Raw genomic sequence first — 19,605 nt, 5'->3', positions numbered from 1 at the left:
CCTTTACAGGAGATGGAGGATGGGGATCATGGGGTTCCTGGGGCGCATGCTCGGTAACATGCGGAAGTGGAGGGAAGAAAAGGAATAGGATATGTGACAGTCCTGCTCAATTGGGCGGAGGATCATACTGTAGGGGAAGTGACACCGAGACCGCGGCTTGTACTTTATCACCATGTCCAGGTAAACACAGAGATAAAGTCTAATATAATTTTACACGGGTCTGTCAAGTGGACAGGAATATCTCAACCAGAACAAAAGATTTTAGCTTGCCATGGTAACCATGTCACTATACACAGGTTAAAATTTGCCGGACAGCATGTAAATTCTCTATGACCATGATATTTTTTAAGAACAAGTCAGAAACCTCTAACAGGGGGCAAGAGAATTAGTCAGTCATTAGCTTACAGTTCTAGTTTGTTTTGAAAATGTGAAGATTTGAACAGCAGAAGAGGAAGATAAATTCAGACTTCATCAAATTGATGTACACTTTCGTCACATATGTCGCAAATAATTTTGTATATACAGTATTCCAATCCAATATATTATTTAAAATGCGTATATTTTATTTTTTTATAAACCAAACATGTAATATTATTTTATCAATTCTGATCTTTAGAGTTACCTCCCTTTTTTCACTCCGTCAGTGGCGGAGTGATACGAAGTGAACGGAGTCACACAAAGGGAAGTCAGAATATCTTATATTTAAAGTGAACAGTCGGACAATGAAAGTTAAAGTTGGTAAAAATGGTGTTGATGTACCCGGTATAATTTCTTATGGAATAGAAAAATAAATCCCCCGTCAAAACCTCTCTGCATGCGAAGAAATTGACTTTGATTAGATTTTTCTCACAGTTACCATATTTAGGGTCAGATTTGAAAGCAGTCCAATGCCGTCTTTGCATATTACAGAGTTAGGTCCCTTGCAGTTAGGCATGATTGTTACCTCATTATTTTGTGAGCGTAATTCACATCGTTTTCTCCAAAATGTATGACGTTACGCTTGCAAACACGTGACGTCACAATCGATACCTACCCGCAACGGTAGATATTTTTGTAATATACAACTGCAGAATAGCATATTTTGAAACACAATAAGAACAAGCTTTTGAATATGGCTAGTTTTAGGTCTGTCAGATCTGTAAGGTTTTGCTTTACTTTCAGACCTTTTGTGATTTGATGATTTAAACTTGTCAATGGAAAGTGCTTATTTTAGCCTGTATTGTTTGAATCTGTGTTGTTTGTTTGAATCTGTATTGTTTAGTTGTTTGTATCTGTGTTGGTTGGAAGTTTGAATCTGTGTTGTTTGGTTGTTTGGTTGTTTGAATTTGTGGTTTTTGGTTTTTTGCTGTGTTTACGTAATTTTATGCATGTATGCGTGTTTGATACGTGAATCTATGCTAAATAAGAGCTTGAGTTAGGAGCTAAAACCTTTTTGGAGCTGAAACCTTTTGATTGCCTGTGCTTATTCAGGTTGTTATGATAATTTGGTATAAGAGATAAATTGGGTGCTTGGATATATGCGATCTTGTGTGTTGTTCTGAAACTGGAATCTGTCTTAGATGCGTGACTGATGTTTTTTATGCTAATTGATCGATGTGGTTTGGGTGCTTGACTGTTTTTTTATACTAATTGATCAATGTAGTTTGGGTGCTTGACTGATTTTTTATGCTCATTGATCAATGTAGTTTGGATGCTTGACTGATTTTTTATGCTCATTGATCAATGTGGTTTGGGTGCTTGACTAATTTTTTATGCTAATTGATCAATGTTGTTTGGGTGCTTGACTGATTTTTTATACTAATTGATCAATGTGGTTTGGGTGCTTGCATGTAGACTAATGCGTTATATCGGTTTCCTCTGTAGGTGGGTACACGACTACCAAGAGGCCTGCATGTCTAAACTAGAGTCGTTCTTGAAAGGTCGTCGAGTCCCGCCCTCCCCAAGTCAGAGTCCTCCCAAGTTTGGTGCACGGAGGGGGGCAAATGGAGAAGGCGATGGGAGGGGCATGAATGTGGAGGGCTGCGGGAGGGGCATGGATGATGAGGGCGGTAGCAGGGACTGTGACAGCGCTACGTCCCTCAGCGAAAGTGGTAGTGGTGGTGGTGATGGTGGCAGTGGTGCACGTAGTAGGCTCCGCAAGGCTTCAACCATGTTTAACGCTCTCCTGGACTATGTTGAAATTTACTAAAGAAATTCCACATATCAACGTTTCCATTTAAATGGGTTTTTTATAATATAACTCATTCACTCCCTGGAGATACATTGAACTCTTCCATATCAAATACTAGGAGAGTTCATTTTGAGTTTTTAGTTGTGAATGAGTTAAATGTGGGAATTAAAACTAAAAGAATTAATGACTCTATATATAGACATTTGGTTTAGTGATGGTAATCTGCTTTTGCTTAAAATAATCTGAGTATAAAGTCATCGGGGACTTTATTGTGTACTACAAACTTGTCAACTCCAGGCCTCGATTTCTGGAAGAAACTTAAGTAAAGTAAAACTGACTATACGCATTCATAAAAATGCACAGGGAGTCTATATATATATATATATATACAGCTGGTTGTTATACATGTATATATACAGATGAACCTTAGTGCAGATTTGACTGTAGTCAGAAATTTTCACATAAGTTACATGCATGTATTAAGAAGAAAAACATATTTTACATCCAAACATACAAAAAGCATAACAATCAAGAAATTTACAATGCATAAATTATAAGGCAACATACATGTTTGTCTGTCCATTTTGGTGATTCTCACAGAACAACATACATGTTTGTCTGTCCATTTGGGTGATTCTCACAGAACAACATACATGTTTGTCTGTCCATTTGGGTGATTCTCACAGAACAACATACATGTTTGTCTGTCCATTTGGGTGATTCTCACAGAACAACATACATGTTTGTCTGTCCTTTTGGGTGATTCTCACAGAACAACATACATGTTTGTCTGTCCATTTGGGTGATTCTCACAGATTAATTCATCAAACCTGATGGTTTTCAATAGTAATAAGTTTTGATTTCAGTCTTTTCTTTTGTTTTTGAGAAACCTTAACCAGAGTGGTGATTTGTCGTTCCATTTGTATTTTAAATATAATATGTTTATGTATTTGGTGAAAATGATGAGCAGGTACATCAAACAAATAGGCCAAAATGATTCCGAGATACATAGAGGAAAGGGCGACAGGGTGATATAAGTCGAATGCAAGTTCACGATGGAATTTATATACAATGTCATGTATCTTTGTCGTTATTTCCAGGACATGTGATGAATGTGGCATTCTGTCAATATTTTACAGAAAGATGCATGTTAGTTTGGTTGGTAGATGTTTGAAGAACTTTTTAGATGATTAAAGGTTGATTAGTGTTTAATTATTACAAGATACTTATGAAGTACAGTAAATATTTACATAGTACATGTACATACAAAGTACATGTACACATACATATACTGAAGTTTTTAATTTAATTTTTAGATCACCTGAGAACAAGTCTTGAGTAACCTATCCTAATTACCTTTTGTCGGTCATTGTGCACATGTATTCGTTGTGTGTTCGTAAATAATTTACATTTGCGACTTCTTATCAAAACCTACTGATAGTGAATAAGCACATACAATGAAATGTTGTGAATACATGGTTCCAAACTCTCAGGGGTTTATTAGAAGGGCCAAAAGAGGTCAGATGGATTTAAAACTTTAAATATCTTCTTCTCATCTCACAAATGTCAAGTGGTGGCTCATCCAATACAGTAACTGTTCGCAGATTGAAGGGTCGAGTTTAGAGAACAGTATATAATAGGTTCTGTAGGGAATACACATTTCTGATGATTATTCTGATGACTTTTTTAGGAAATGACTCGCTCTTCAGCTTGGTTAGAATTACTTTGTACAAAGTAAATTGATATGTAAATTAAATTGGCTTAGTTAGTGCTGACCGACCCCTAGGGACTGAGCGTGTGGGGCGAAACGAGATCAAAGAATTCAGTAGTTTAAAATTTGACCTCATTACTTTTGATCGTTAAAGCCTTGTTGGCCTCTTGTTTTATTTTCTTGGTGCTTGTTGGACACTATAATTGAATTACTATACCTGTAATAATAATTATGATCATGATAAAAACAATCAAACAGTAATTTACGTTGAATACATTCCATAATTGGGTTATTAATTTTAGGTTATTCTTATGAGATTGGGAAATATTCAAATTCCTTGTAAAATGGAAGTTGAGACTTTTGTGTTCGATTTCAATAGATTGTGATTATTTACGCTATTCTCCTTATCTGTTTTAAGATTCTCTGTAGTAATATTGTGACAGATTGACAGGACAGTGCTGTCCAGAATATCACCAAATTATAGAGTGTAATTCATTATAAATTATTTCTACTAATCTGTATTTGACCCAATAAGCGCCCAAGGTGCTTAATAAGATGAAATTATTAAAACCTGTACTGTTTTGTGTAGTTTTGGCCTTTATTTATGCCCAGCTGGCAATTGAAATTGAGGCCTCAAAAAGGAGAAGGGGCATTCATAGGACATGGGTACTAATTGGGTCAATTATGGTATGTCATGTACCTAGAATATCCCACCATGATCAGACTAGCTTTCATGTTATATGATTATTAATTTTTTAAGTGAAGAAGTACTTATCACCTTTCAGCATGGTACTTTTGATTTTATAAGCAAAAATAGAAATGTTTACTTGCATGTAATACCGGATTGCTCTTTTCATGCCAAACCATTCCTGTTGTGTAAAATGTACATGTATGGGGTGCTATTTTACATATGGGTTTATTTTAAAACAGAGAGGCAGAAAATAAAATGTGTAAATATTTCTTAAAGTAATTCCATCTATAAGTTTAGGGAAAAAATACTATAATAACAATAGTTACAATATTCCTGAGCTGCAATTATTGTAAAAGAAATAATCACAGGTGATGTCATTTTAATCAGGGTTAATTATCAGATAGGAACCGACATTGGTTTTTGTGTTTTTGATGTATCCAGGGAAAATTACTTACTTGGATGTTTCGTGTTAATTCTAATAAAATGCTGATAAAAGAGATAGTCATTCTTAAAAGCATTATTATATTAGATGGTTCCTGTTAATTTTAATGGAATGCAGAGAAATGAAGTAGTAATTTTTTTAAAGCATTATTTTATATTCATGCAGATATGCATGATTTCTGATCAAGATCAGATCTATATATGTAACAACCACGATAGCTATTACCATATTTGCCGTAAATAGCACCCTTCCCTAGCACCCCTCCCATTTTCTGTATAAACACCTCATCCCATATGGATTTAGTTGAAGCCTCTAACATCAGCATTTTATCCCATAGTACATGAGCTTGTGAGTCTTTTACTTGTGGATCAGAACATAATAATGCATCTCAAAGGATAAAAGGCATATCATGTTTACTGTAACAGATTAATGTAACATGACTGAGTACAGAAAAACTTTGAAGATATGGCCGACTTTTTTCGTCTACAACATATATTTTGGTACACTAATGACCGCCCTGGGTGCTAATCACAGCGAATACGGTATATCAAATATAGATGCTTTAATTGTCTTGTTGTTGCTTCCAATCAAATTTTATTGTTAATCAAATTTTTGTTATTTTATAGTCAAACAATTGTTATCACATGAACTTCATTATTCTGTCTTTGTATACTGCAGAGTTACGTCCCTAATGGGTAGGTATCCATATTGGTGTTGTTATTTTGTGGGTAACTCTCACATCATTTTCTTTGAAAATTATGATGTTATGCTGCAAACGTAATTTCTTAAATAATAAAAAAAAGATGATACCTACTTATAAGGGTAGATAACTCTGTAATAGGTAGAAATACAGAAATCATCCTCAGCATTAGTATAGGTGTTAATTCACATTTATTATTAACTTTTGTTGATCTATTTAGACTTCTGCTCTTTTAAGCAGGTATCGATTCATTGTTTATTACCTGATACTTAAAAATTACATACAATGTATTTATCACTTTTCAGAATGATATATTTATACAACGCTCATACAAACAAAAGATGTGATTAAATTACATTAAATGTGCTTACTGGCTGATCATTTTGCTCTGCATCATGGTAATAGGAAAAGATGATATCACCAAAAAAATTGTTGCTTATAACTGAACTTGTAGTATTTACCTGAAAATCTAGTCTACTGTGAGGAAACATGTTTTTACAGAAAATGCATAATATCAATTATTATTTTGTGATCCGGCTGCGCCAACATAATGTAATTATGAACTGGAGGTGTGTCATGATCTAGAGTAGATAAACAATTAATCTGTCTGTGATTTTTAATGGGAAAATATTTGAGAGTCTTTTCAGAAGTATATTTCCTCTGATCAAATAAATGAAACTACCGGTACATGTATGATGTGTTTGTTTATTTTCTATGCAGTATATCCCAAGTCTTCATTAATTTCCTACTTTGTGTGGCCCTTAGATAATTAGTTATTGATGGACAGGTAATATGGTCTCATAATACCAGTCTGGATTTCAAAATTGTTCAGGAAATATGTAGGGACCATATACATGTAACATGGTTATTTGGTGGACTTTCAAAACTGAAATGTACATTTTTAGGTCATCTGACCGAAGGTCAGGATGACCTATTGTCATCGTGTTTCGTCCGTCGTCGTGCGCCGTCCGCCGTCCGCCGTGCGTCGTGCGTAAGACTATTTATACAAAAGCCTACTCCTCCTTAACCCTTGAGCGGATTACATCCATATTTGGTGTGAAACATCATTGGGGAAGGACAATCATATTTTATATAAATGAGCCTGGTCCGACCCCTTGGGGCTGAGGGGTGGGGCCCCAAAAGGGCAAATTTTCTTAATTTTAGCTTTAAAATCCTACTCCTCCTTCATCCTTGGATGGATTTCATCCATATTTGGTGTGAAACATCATTGGGGATGGACAATCATATTTTATATAAATGAGCCTTGTACGACCCCTAGGGGCTGAGGGGTGGGGCCCCAAAAGGGCAAATTTTCTTAATTTAAGCTTTAAAATCCTACTCCTCTTTCATCCTTGGATGGATTTCATCCATATTTGGTGTGAAACATCATTGGGGAAGGACATTCATATTTTATATAAATGAGCCTGGTCCGACCCTTAGGGGCTGAGGGATGGGGCCCAAAAAAGGGCAAATTTTCTTAATTTTAGCTTTAAAATCCTACTCCTCCTTCATCCTTGAATGGATTTCATCTATATTTGGTGTAAAACATCGTTGGGGAAGGACAATCATATTTTATATAAATGAGCCTGGTCCGACCCCTAGGGGCAGAGGGGTGGGGCTCCAAAAGAGGAAATTTTCTTAATTTAAGCTTTAAAATCCTACTCCTCCTTCATCCTTGAATGGATTTCATCCATATTTGGTGTGAAACATCATTGGGGAAGGACAATCATATTTTATATAAATGAGCCTGGTCCGACCCCTTGGGGCTGAGGGGTGGGGCCCCAAAAGGGCAAATTTTCTTAATTTTAGCTTTAAAATCCTACTCCTCCTTCATCCTTGGATGGATTTCATCCATATTTGGTGTGAAACATCATTGGGGATGGACAATCATATTTTATATAAATGAGCCTGGTCCGACCCCTAGGGGCTGAGGGATGGGGCCCCAAAAGGGCAAATTTTCTTAATTTAAGCTTTAAAATCCTACTCCTCTTTCATCCTTGGATGGATTTCATCCATATTTGGTGTGAAACATCATTGGGGAAGGACATTCATATTTTATATAAATGAGCCTGGTCCGACCCCTAGGGGCTGAGGGATGGGGCCCAAAAAAGGGCAAATTTTCTTAATTTTAGCTTTAAAATCCTACTCCTCTTTCATCCTTGAATGGATTTCATCTATATTTGGTGTAAAATATCATTGGGGAAGGACAATCATATTTTATATAAATGAGCCTGGTCCGAACCCTAGGGGCTGAGGGGTGGGGCCCCGAAAGGGCAAATTTTCTTAATTTTAGCTTTAAAATCCTACTCCTCCTTCATCCTTGGATGGATTTCATCCATATTTGGTGTGAAACATCATTGGGGATGGACAATCATATTTTATATAAATGAGCCTGGTCCGACCCCTAGGGGCTGAGGGATGGGGCCCCAAAAGGGCAAATTTTCTTAATTTAAGCTTTAAAATCCTACTCCTCTTTCATCCTTGGATGGATTTCATCCATATTTGGTGTGAAACATCATTGGGGAAGGACATTCATATTTTATATAAATGAGCCTGGTCCGACCCCTAGGGGCTGAGGGATGGGGCCCAAAAAAGGGCAAATTTTCTTAATTTTAGCTTTAAAATCCTACTCCTCCTTCATCCTTGAATGGATTTCATCTATATTTGGTGTAAAACATCGTTGGGGAAGGACAATCATATTTTATATAAATGAGCCTGGTCCGACCCCTAGGGGCAGAGGGGCGGGGCTCCAAAAGAGGAAATTTTCTTAATTTAAGCTTTAAAATCCTACTCCTCCTTCATCCTTGAATGGATTTCATCCATATTTGGTGTGAAACATCATTGGGGAAGGACAATCATATTTTATATAAATGAGCCTGGTCCGACCCCTTGGGGCTGAGGGGTGGGGCCCCAAAAGGGCAAATTTTCTTAATTTTAGCTTTAAAATCCTACTCCTCCTTCATCCTTGGATGGATTTCATCCATATTTGGTGTGAAACATCATTGGGGATGGACAATCATATTTTATATAAATGAGCCTGGTCCGACCCCTAGGGGCTGAGGGGTGGGGCCCCAAAAGGGCAAATTTTCTTAATTTAAGCTTTAAAATCCTACTCCTCCTTCATCCTTGGATGGATTTCATCCATATTTGGTGTGAAACATCATTGGGGAAGGACATTCATATTTTATATAAATGAGCCTGGTCCGACCCCTAGGGGCTGAGGGATGGGGCCCAAAAAAGGGCAAATTTTCTTAATTTTAGCTTTAAAATCCTACTCCTCCTTCATCCTTGAATGGATTTCATCTATATTTGGTGTAAAACATCATTGGGGAAGGACAATCATATTTTATATAAATGAGCCTGGTCCGACCCCTAGGGGCAGAGGGGTGGGGCTCCAAAAGAGGAAATTTTCTTAATTTAAGCTTTAAAATCCTACTCCTCCTTCATCCTTGAATGGATTTCATCCATATTTGGTGTGAAACATCATTGGGGAAGGACAATCATATTTTATATAAATGAGCCTGGTCCGACCCCTAGGGGCTGAGGGGTGGGGCCCCAAAAGGGCAAATTTTCTTAATTTTAGCTTTAAAATCCTACTCCTCCTTCATCCTTGGATGGATTTCATCCATATTTGGTGTGAAACATCATTGGGGAAGGACATTCATATTTTATATAAATGAGCCTGGTCCGACCCCTAGGGGCTGAGGGATGGGGCCCAAAAAGGGCAAATTTTCTTAATTTAAGCTTTAAAATCCTACTCCTCCTTCATCCTTGAATGGATTTCATCTATATTTGGTGTAAAACATCATTGGGGATGGACAATCATATTTTATATAAATGAGCCTGGTCCGACCCCTAGGGGCTGAGGGATTGGGCCCAAAAAAGGGCAAATTTTCTTAATTTTAGCTTTAAAATCCTACTCCTCCTTCATCCTTGAATGGATTTCATCTATATTTGGTGTAAAATATCATTGGGGAAGGACAATCATATTTTATATAAATGAGCCTGGTCCGAACCCTAGGGGCTGAGGGGTGGGGCCCCAAAAGGGCAAATTTTCTTAATTTTAGCTTTAAAATCCTACTTCTCCTTCATCCTTGGATGGATTTCATCCATATTTGGTGTGAAACATTGTTGGGGAAGGACAATCGTATTTTATATAAATGAGCCTGGTGACCCCTAGGGGCAGAGGAGCGGGGCTCCAAAAGAGGAAATTTTCTTAATTTAAGCTTTAAAATCCTACTCCACCTTCATCCTTGAATGGATTTCATCCATATTTGGTGTGAAACATCATTGGGGAAGGACAATCATATTTTATGTAAATGAGCCTGGTCCGACCCCTAGGGGCAGAGGGGCGGGGCTCTAAAAGGGGAAATTTTCTTAATTTAAGCTTTAAAATCCTACTCCTCCTTCATCCTTGAATGGATTTCATCCATATCTGGTGTGAAACATCATTGGGGAAGGACAATCATATCTTATATAAATGAAATAGATCCGACCACTATGGGCAGAGGGGCGGGGCTCCAAAAGGGCAAATTTTCTTAATTTAAGCTAGATCCTACTCCTCCTTCATTCTTGGATGGATTTCATCCATATTTGGTGTGAAACATCATTGGGGAAGGACAATCATATTTTATATAAATGAGCCTGGTCCGACCCCTAGGGGCAGAGGGACGGGGCCTAAAAAGGGCAAATTTTCTTAATTTAAGCTTTAAAATCCTACTAGTCCTTCATCCTTGGATGGATTTCATCCATATTTGGTGTGAAACATCATTGGGGAAGGACAATCATATTTTATATATATGAGTCTGGTCCGACCCCTAGGGGCTGAGGTGTGGGGCCCCAAAAGGGCAAATTTTCTTAATGTTAGCTGGCCCACTTCCTGTTTTCAGATTTCGGTCTCCAATCTCAATGAAAATTGGTCTATAGGGGTTAAAATTAATGCCAAACAACATGCAAACATTTTCATTAAGACTTTGGTTTTCCAAGATGGCCGCTGGCCCACTTCCTGTTTTCAGGTTTCAGTCTCCGATCTCAAGGAAAATTGGTCTATAGGGGTTTTAATTGATTCTGAAGGGGAACTTTAAGTGAGGACAATCATATTTTATAAAGGACCGAGCTAAGACCCATGGGGATAGTATGGCGGATGTCCAAAATGGAAGCTTTGCTGAAATTTGGCTTTAAAATCCGTAAATGGGTTACAACCATATATGGATGAAGGGCTACCAAGTTTGTTCAACGAATGACATTTACCTATTTCAGAAACTTACATATTCAACTAAGGAGTTCCTTGTATTGTTTATATTAATCGTTAACCAATACTTTATACTGTGACTTTGTTGTTTTTTGCAATGAGTCAGATGACCGTTAAGGCCCATGGGCCTCTTGTTTTTTTGCATATTTTGCCAAAAGTTACAAACAACACAACAATCTACATGTCAGCAGTAATAAGTTGTTTTAGGTCCAATGCAATGTAAACACTTTATATCAACCAAGTTATGTTGAAGAACACCTATGAAGTGATTTATATATATATTCATACATAATATCACTAGTTTAAACAGGGTCTAAAACTTTTACCCACTTATGATTGACAGCCATGAAAGAAAAGTGTCAGAATTTTCTTGAGACTCTCGAGAGTTTGGTGTAGTATGATTGAAGGAAAGCTAAGACACCAAGTCTTCCACATGCTTGTTATTACCAGGGGCTTCATCAGCATGCTTCAAAGAGCTTCAATAACCATGAAGGCTTGAAGAGCCACAGTGAGAGCTGAAGCTTGATATTGTGCCGTTTGCATTGGGCATGGCTACATGTGAAGGATTAGGGTCATGATGAAGGACCCTGAACATCATTCAAGAAATTGTACAGTATTAACTCATTCACTCCTGAAAACACATTGGAACTCGTCTGAAACAAAACCTGGAACAGTTACCGTATAGCCAGTAATATGTCCGGCCGATGATATTTTCACTATTTCGGGGGACATTGCTATGATCTCGCATATTTGATCAGCGAAATATAAAGAAATGGGGTTAAATCATATACATGTATAACCGTAATTCCGAATCGTGAACACTTGAAACCACTATAATTAAATACTGATTTTAGAACAAATTGTAAAAAATTTGGCTCGCAAAAATAACTGGCTATATGGTAATTATAAAAGTTTCAGGGCGAATGAGTTGAATGTCTGCTTGGTTATGAATATAAGAATCATGTACTAATCAACAAGTGTTTTAAGAAAAGTTTGTCATATTTAAGTTATTTATAACAGAGATTTCAATACCTAAAAATAATCCTCAAATTTATATAATGAATATTGTTCTTTAAGGTGGGTGCATGACTACCAGGATGCCTGTGTGGACAAAGTCGAAAAATTCCTATCAGGGGAGATCACTCCTCTTCAAAAGTTTCCTGTACCAACTACTCAGAGTGGTCTCAAGACAACATCACCAGAAAAATCATTTCGCAATGCTGGGGAGAAATTATTTCACAGTCCTGGAGAGCGAACATTTCACAATCCTGGGGAGAAATCATTTCAAAGTCCTACTGATAGATCTTTTCATAGTCCTGGGGAGAAATCATTTCACAGTCCTAATGAGAAGCCATTGCCAGTTGTAAAGGAAGAGAAGTTGAATCCTGACGAGGCAGAGAAATTACTGAAAATAAAGAACAATAACAATTTGGACGAAGGCAGCTGTGACCAGACAGAATAGTTAACATATCAAGTTAAAGTATGTATACCTGTAATCACAGAAACATTATTTATATTACTTCTATGACAAGAAAAAATGACCTTGTGTGCAACAAAATGTACAAATCAATATCATGATTGAATTCAGTATAGTATTATTAATAATTTAGTCCAGTGGTGAATCATGATTGAATTAATAATTAGTCCAATGGTAAATCATGATTGAGTTTGATTGAGTTGAATCATGATTGAGTTAAGTCCAGTAGTGTAATAATTAGTCCAATGGTGAATCATAATTGAATTAATATCATTGGTCCAGTAGTGAACCATATTTGAATTAATATTTAGTTCATTGGTGAATCATGATTAAGTTTGGTTGAGTTAAATCATGATTGAATTAAATCCAGTAGTGAATCTTGATTGAATTAAGTCCAGTAGTGCATGATTGAATTAAGTCCAGTGGTGAATCATGATTGAATTAAGTGGGGAATTCGCCTTGTGAACATCAGGAATAAGTATTGAATTTTATTCATTTTTGTTTTAGATTAAATCATGAAAATATGAAACAACCACTTATGGACTTCAGTGTAAATCCAGATATCATAGAGAGAGAACAACCCACTTACAACAAATATAGTCTCTACATTTACAACAGAATGAACATGACACATGTATACTGCTGTGTTGTTTTATTGGATGATGACCTTGTGTTTCATTACAAAGTTTGAAAGAAAGTAGATTTTAATTATGTTTAAACCATGATGGCATTATCAATAATTTGTTTAATACTGTATTTGACCAAATAAGTGCCCAGGGCATTTAAAAACTGGAAAGGTGCTTAATAAGACAAAATTATTGCAAACCTATAAAGTTTTGGTAGTTTTGGTCCTGTGCAATTGAAATGAAGGCCTCAAATGCAGGAGGGGGGCTTATAGGGACATAGGGTCTTATTGGGTCAAATACGGTATAAGCCTAGTGTAGAGTATAACATGTTATATTTAGATTTTACCAGATGTGATTTATGTTAAGTTAGTATAATAATTACGGCATTATATCATCAGTTACAGTATTACCAATTATTGACTCGAAATAAAAGTTTTTTTACATAATTTCATGATAGAGCTTGAACATAGGTTCAGATGATTTTAAATAATTAAAAAAAAAAACGTCAAAAATATGAATGTATGGTTGTTTGAAAGAGTCCCTGATACTGAATTTAAGTCTTTGCAAATATTTGAAAACAATATAGACACGAAATATTGCCTATGCGAAAATAAAGTAGATTATATACAGTAGTTAGTCGCAAATATCCCTACCAATATTGTTTTCATTTCCATTGGCAACTTTTAGGAGTCTTTTACTTCTATCACAATCATTTGATAGTCATTCTGATGTTTCCATAGCGACCTGATGTAAAACTGTAACTTTGCTTCTGTATAAACATTACATGTGGCTATACTATGTAATAGCTCTGGATTTATAAAAATACTATTAATATATATGACAATATGTAATAGCCTCCCAAGAACCATATAATCCTTATCAAATGTTTCTAATTATAGTATTAATTTCATAATGAATTAGTTTACATAGAAACTGTTCTTTAAGTATTTGATAATATTTTGTATTTTATATATACACTTTAGTAGCCATCTTGTTATTCCTATCCCTGGTGGTTTATGCACATTCTGTATTTTAGAATAGTGTTTATCCCTTACTGGAAGTTGTTTGTTACATATACTTGTACATGTGGGCTGCATGGGCTGCATGATATTGTTTTCTGTAAAGTACTGAATTAATTAAATTTCAATGAAAGGTATGTTCACATGTTTTGATGGCATTGTTACATGGCTATGCTCTTTTTGTTGAAAGCTAGGCCTTTAGATTTTTAGTTCTCTCTGCCGTAATACACTAAATCATCTTTGCATTTAATCTGTTGAATTCAAAATCAGGCTTGAAATAAAATCATGTATATAGCCTTGTGATTGATTACTATATAATTTTCCCAGTATATGTAGGTCTATTTTCGATATTCAGGTGTTACTGTCACTCTTTTTATCAACCTCTTGGTTATACATAGCAAAACTAATGATTCTGTATGTGACACCAGATGAGACAGGTAGTTTGTTCCTTCAATGTACATCAAAAGTGTTGAATATCTTAAAGGGGCAATTCACTCACGCTAATTCTTTTACATAACCAAGAAGCAAAATATGGCATAAATGTATTGTTCTACATTTCTTATGAAACATATAACATAAGATATTGACAAATTCCACGTCATTGTTTAGTATTTTAATTGATACCGTTGTAATTACAAATCGTTGATCAATACGATTAAGCAGGTACAATACATATGTATGTACGCTGTACCAATATCCGAGCCAAAGTCACGCACGTTAAACAAATGAACTACACAACCACTGTGGAGGTGATATAATGATTTTTTAGGCAAGACAATTCACCTAATAAGGTAAAAACATTTCTGTCAGAGCGATTTGAGCTGTTCTAGACAAAAGTAGCATTACTCTACGAGCAAGGGACTGGGTTCGGCATACAAGATATTCGACCACAATTTGTAATGGCGGACAGCGAGTGAGTTTGAACATTTCACACGCATTTCACCACCATGGGATTTTCTGACATATCACAGTAAAACCCGACTGATCTAATTCCCATTAGAACTGGGGGTTTTCCGATATATATACTAATTTTAATGTTCTCGTAGAATGAATTGTCCCTTTAACTACACTGTTGTTGACTGTATGGCTTTGAATGTTGGCGTCACTGTCTCCATAATCTTCAAACAAAGTCTTTTCAGGACTGTAATTGGCCAGTTTTTTAACCCCTGTACTGCCTTCAGTTTTCCTACGATATACTTCAGGGGTGGATATTTACAAAAGTGATAGTAACCCCTGGAGAATCAAGGATGACATGGGTCATAGTTAGTGTGGATACTGTACAGGGATAGATGGTATGGTAATGAAACTTGCTCTGAAATTCCTATGTTGCAGAATTTAATTAATTAAGCATTGATGTTACTATTTTTTTTAACTTCATAGGGCTATGAAAGAAATTTTGTTTGCAAACTGTGTGAATTCACGTAGCGAATTCTCATAAAAGTTTGCTAACAAAATTTATTTCATAACCCGATGAAGTTGAAAAATAGTTACATCAATGCTTATAATTAATTTTTCAGACTACTTGAGAGCATAAAATAAGTTTTAGCATACGATTCCATTGCTTTTTCAATGGAATATGTTTTTTAAATCAATACGCAACATCAACGTCTCTATTGTAATGCCATGATTACGTCAGATTTTCGCGCCATTCTCGGATTTTTTCTTCATAATATATGACGAAAAGAATCTGCCAATCAGAGAATTTGTTTAAGTATGAAAACAAATAAAAATTAATTATAACAAAATAGATACAAAATGGCACAATATATATATTTTATGTCCTAGTTAAACTATAGAAGGACTTTGTGTTTGATTCTTGCCAAATATTTTCACTTGTAGTGCAATTCCAGAGATCTGTTAAGTGCCAATGATATGATTTATACATTGTTATTTCTCCAGTTTTTGTTTTGTTTATTCAGATTCCATTTTCAACAAGGGTTGTTTTTATAGACGGTGTTTGAAAATTTGTTACAGTTTCTTTGAAACTCTAAATTGTTAATCTACTTCAAGACATGGTTCCTCTCTTTGAAATTTCCTAAGTTAATTTAATTTATTTACAAGACATATTTGATTGTATTCTGCCTTTGAGTTGCTGTATTATATATATATATTTACTATATTAGTTATTGTCTATCTAACAACAAGTACTGTTTTGCGTTTTCCATAGGTGAAGTATTGTTTACATGGGTACTTTACAGAAACTATGGTACTTACGATTGCTATTGTAACCTGTGTTGTTATTTTTGGTTTCCATAGTTCTATGCTATCAAATATGACTATAGATGCTGTTGTTGGATTTTACTATTTCTATAGATACATGTTTAACTTCAGTGGTGTTCCTGGTTTTTTCCAAATCAGTTATTCCAATTCAATTAGGTTATTGTTTTGGGAAGTGCCTTTTGATAAAATCAGATTTCAAATATATAAGTATTTAACTGTAAATATGACACACTGTATTTCTTAACATTTGATGGAATGTTTGATATTCTTATCTCATCTTTTTAATGTCATATTAAAAATGAAAGTAGATATGTTAACAAATTACAAGTAATTGCAATTTTTGTTTCGAAATGCAAACATGCAATATGGGGTATATTCTTTGTTTATTATGACATAAAAAAGAGCATAATTATATGTTACTAAATATACATGTACTATATACCTAATATAATAAATACATAGTATTTCGAGTTATTGTACATTGTACCAGTTTGAATGTTATAAAATCAATCAATGTTCAGGAATTGGGATCAGAATTCCTATCATGTACAGTAGCGACTCCTGACTCCCAAAGGTATTGAAGCACAATCTTCAGCCTACGTCTGGTTATATTCCAGACATGGAATATTCTAGAACCAGGACATGATTTCATAGTTTTAAGATGATATCAGGGAATAATCACTCTAGAATTACACAAGGTGCTAGATTTAAACCTGATATTTGATTAATGCATGATTTATATAATGTATCCTTCTTGTATCAATGATGTATAGATGTAGTGCTTGTTTGAATATTCTTTATTTTTTGTTGTATTTGATATTATCCCAAGCGAAGTCTTTATATATTAATCCTAGCAATGATTAACTATGCTTGCCTAACTAATTACAATTGCAATATATCAAAAATTGTGTTAAATAATACAAATAATATACAATTATTGACCCAATAAAATTGTGTTACATATTGTACATATACAATTAATGACCTAGTTTTGGTTAAATACATGTCATGTACGAGAAAATATTTACCATGAAATTGTGTTCAAAATTTATAATAGGGCCTAGTTTTATGAACATTTCTTAACTTTAAGGAATTCCTTAACTTAAATTTCCTCATAGAAAAGCATTACAAAAGTAAAGATAAAAATTATAAGGTATGTTATGATTTCCCATGGAAAAATTTTAAGTTAAGGGATTCCTTAAATTTAAGAAAGTTCATGAAACTGGGTCCAGATTGGGTAATTTTAAGAGTAACAAAACTGAAAGAAAATTCATATGTTATCAGTTTTGTGTTTTGTGAGAGATACCACCTTACAATGTATTTTCACCATGTAAAACTTCTGATGTATTTATTTTTGATCTGAAACCATTAAATAAAAACAAAAGAAATTTGATCAGTTTATCACTGCAATCATTATCAAAACAGCTTAACACAAATTTTTCGTACCACAAAGTAATTTGAAGGCTATTCAATTTTATGTTTTATTTCATGTGGTATACACGTTGTATCATTGTCTTAAAAATCTAGAACAAATTTAGAGAGTATAGGTAGTATTGCAAACAAATGTACTAAAAGTTTGAGTTGATCTGATTTCATGTTCGCCTTATGTCTTCTTAAATATACCCTAAGGATTGCTAAAATGTAATCAAGACGGGAATATTCCTGATTTGCATATTACAGAGTTATCTGCCCTTGCAGGTAGGTATTGATTGTGACGTCATGTGTTCACGAGCATAACGTTATACGTTTCAGAGAAAACGACGTGAATTGTGCTCACAAAATAATGACGTAACAATTGATACCTACCGGCAAGGGAGCAACTCTGTAATATGCAAAGACGGAATACTGGCATTGGGGCTTATTCAGGAAGTATAGTGAAATTACTGTAAGTTACTTTATTTTCGCAAGAAAAATTTTCACATCATATCGTCCAATGCTAATTCAAATGTCTCGCGAATAATTGTGAAAAAACCAAGGTCAATATGAATGCATGGTTAATTGTAAGTAATGTAGACTCAAAGCATTTTACATGCGAAAACAAGTGGTTTACTACAGGTAACATCATTACAGAAAGAAAACTTGGTTTTGCTGGGAAAATGTGTGATAATTGCTACAGATCTATCAACTGACAAAATTTGTGCAGACATGTACACGTTTGTAAAGTAAAAAGGGGGAAACACACACACAGATACTACACATATACCATCCTCGATACTCCAGGGGTTACCATAACTGACGTTATATCCACCCCTGTACTATCTCATAGTAAAACTGAAGGCAGTTCAGAAGAAAATTTCTGACCAATCACAGACCTGCAAAGATTTCCTTTGAAGACTACAGAGAGAGCGACGTCCAACTTCAAAGCCACACAGTCAACCACAGTGTACTGTTATACAGCTCTTTTGATGTACATCAAAGGACTAAATTACCTGTTCTGTCCAGTTGCCTCCAGTTTTGCTATGAGATAGTCCAGGGGTGTAGAAATCGTATGTGATCGGAACCCTTGGAGTATCGAGGATGCACATATACATGCATTTGAAAGCTTATCGAAACTGAACAAAAGCCTGCACAAAACAAATAGTAAGACAATTGTAAAAAAATAAAAACCCCAAAAATTGAAGAGCAAAAAACAGCTACTCCACTTATGATTGAAAGCTTATCAGAACCGATCAAAAGCATGCACAGAACAAGTAGGAAGCGTTTTCAAGGCCAGTGATCATTTGTACATAAAATTATATTCTGTATTGTTTTTTTTTTATTGTAAATGACTTTACCACATATGTATTCATTTTTAATCCTTTGTCCGTTGATTTGGAACAAATAATTGATTTAAATGTTTCATAAAAATGTTTTCCTTATTCCGCATGGAATTCTTTGATATATTTATCCATAATAGATAAATAAAAAACCTTTAATTTACATTAATCAGATATAAACCCTGATTGTATGTGGTTATAATGCTGTTTGAACGTCTGAGTAATGAATTGTAGTAAGTTTTATACTAGAGGAATTAAACTTTGTTGTTTTATGAACTGTTTCAGTCTTGTTTCTTCACGTTAAGATACACAGAAAATAAAATTGCATATTAAATTAATTACATTTGTTTGTAAAAGACATTTTAAAAAAATGACGTTGCCATTTGTAACAGCGCTTCCGATTAGCTGATACGACGGCGAAATGATTTCAAAGAAAAAGGTGTCCCTAAATGAATTTGGAATTTCGAAGAGATTATCTATAGTAAATTGAATTCTATGAATTAATTTGAATATATATTTTTTATGTTATTGAGATATACAAA

General features: G+C 34.8%; 1 long non-coding RNA gene across 1 annotated transcript; it reads left to right on the top strand.

The window, feature by feature from the left end:
* Positions 1-911: 911 nt before the first annotated feature.
* On the top strand, positions 912-19,335 carry LOC138331852 (uncharacterized). Its single transcript, XR_011209731.1, has 2 exons — positions 912-12,445; positions 12,950-19,335. It is a non-coding gene; the product is annotated as an uncharacterized lncRNA (long non-coding RNA).
* The last annotated feature ends 270 nt before the right edge of the window (positions 19,336-19,605 follow it).

The sequence above is a fragment of the Argopecten irradians genome, chromosome 9 (genome assembly GCF_041381155.1).
Source record: "Argopecten irradians isolate NY chromosome 9, Ai_NY, whole genome shotgun sequence".
NCBI lineage: Eukaryota > Metazoa > Mollusca > Bivalvia > Pectinida > Pectinidae > Argopecten > Argopecten irradians.
The sequence above is the reverse complement of the archived record's forward strand: the minus strand, read 5'-3'. Positions and strand labels throughout refer to the sequence as shown.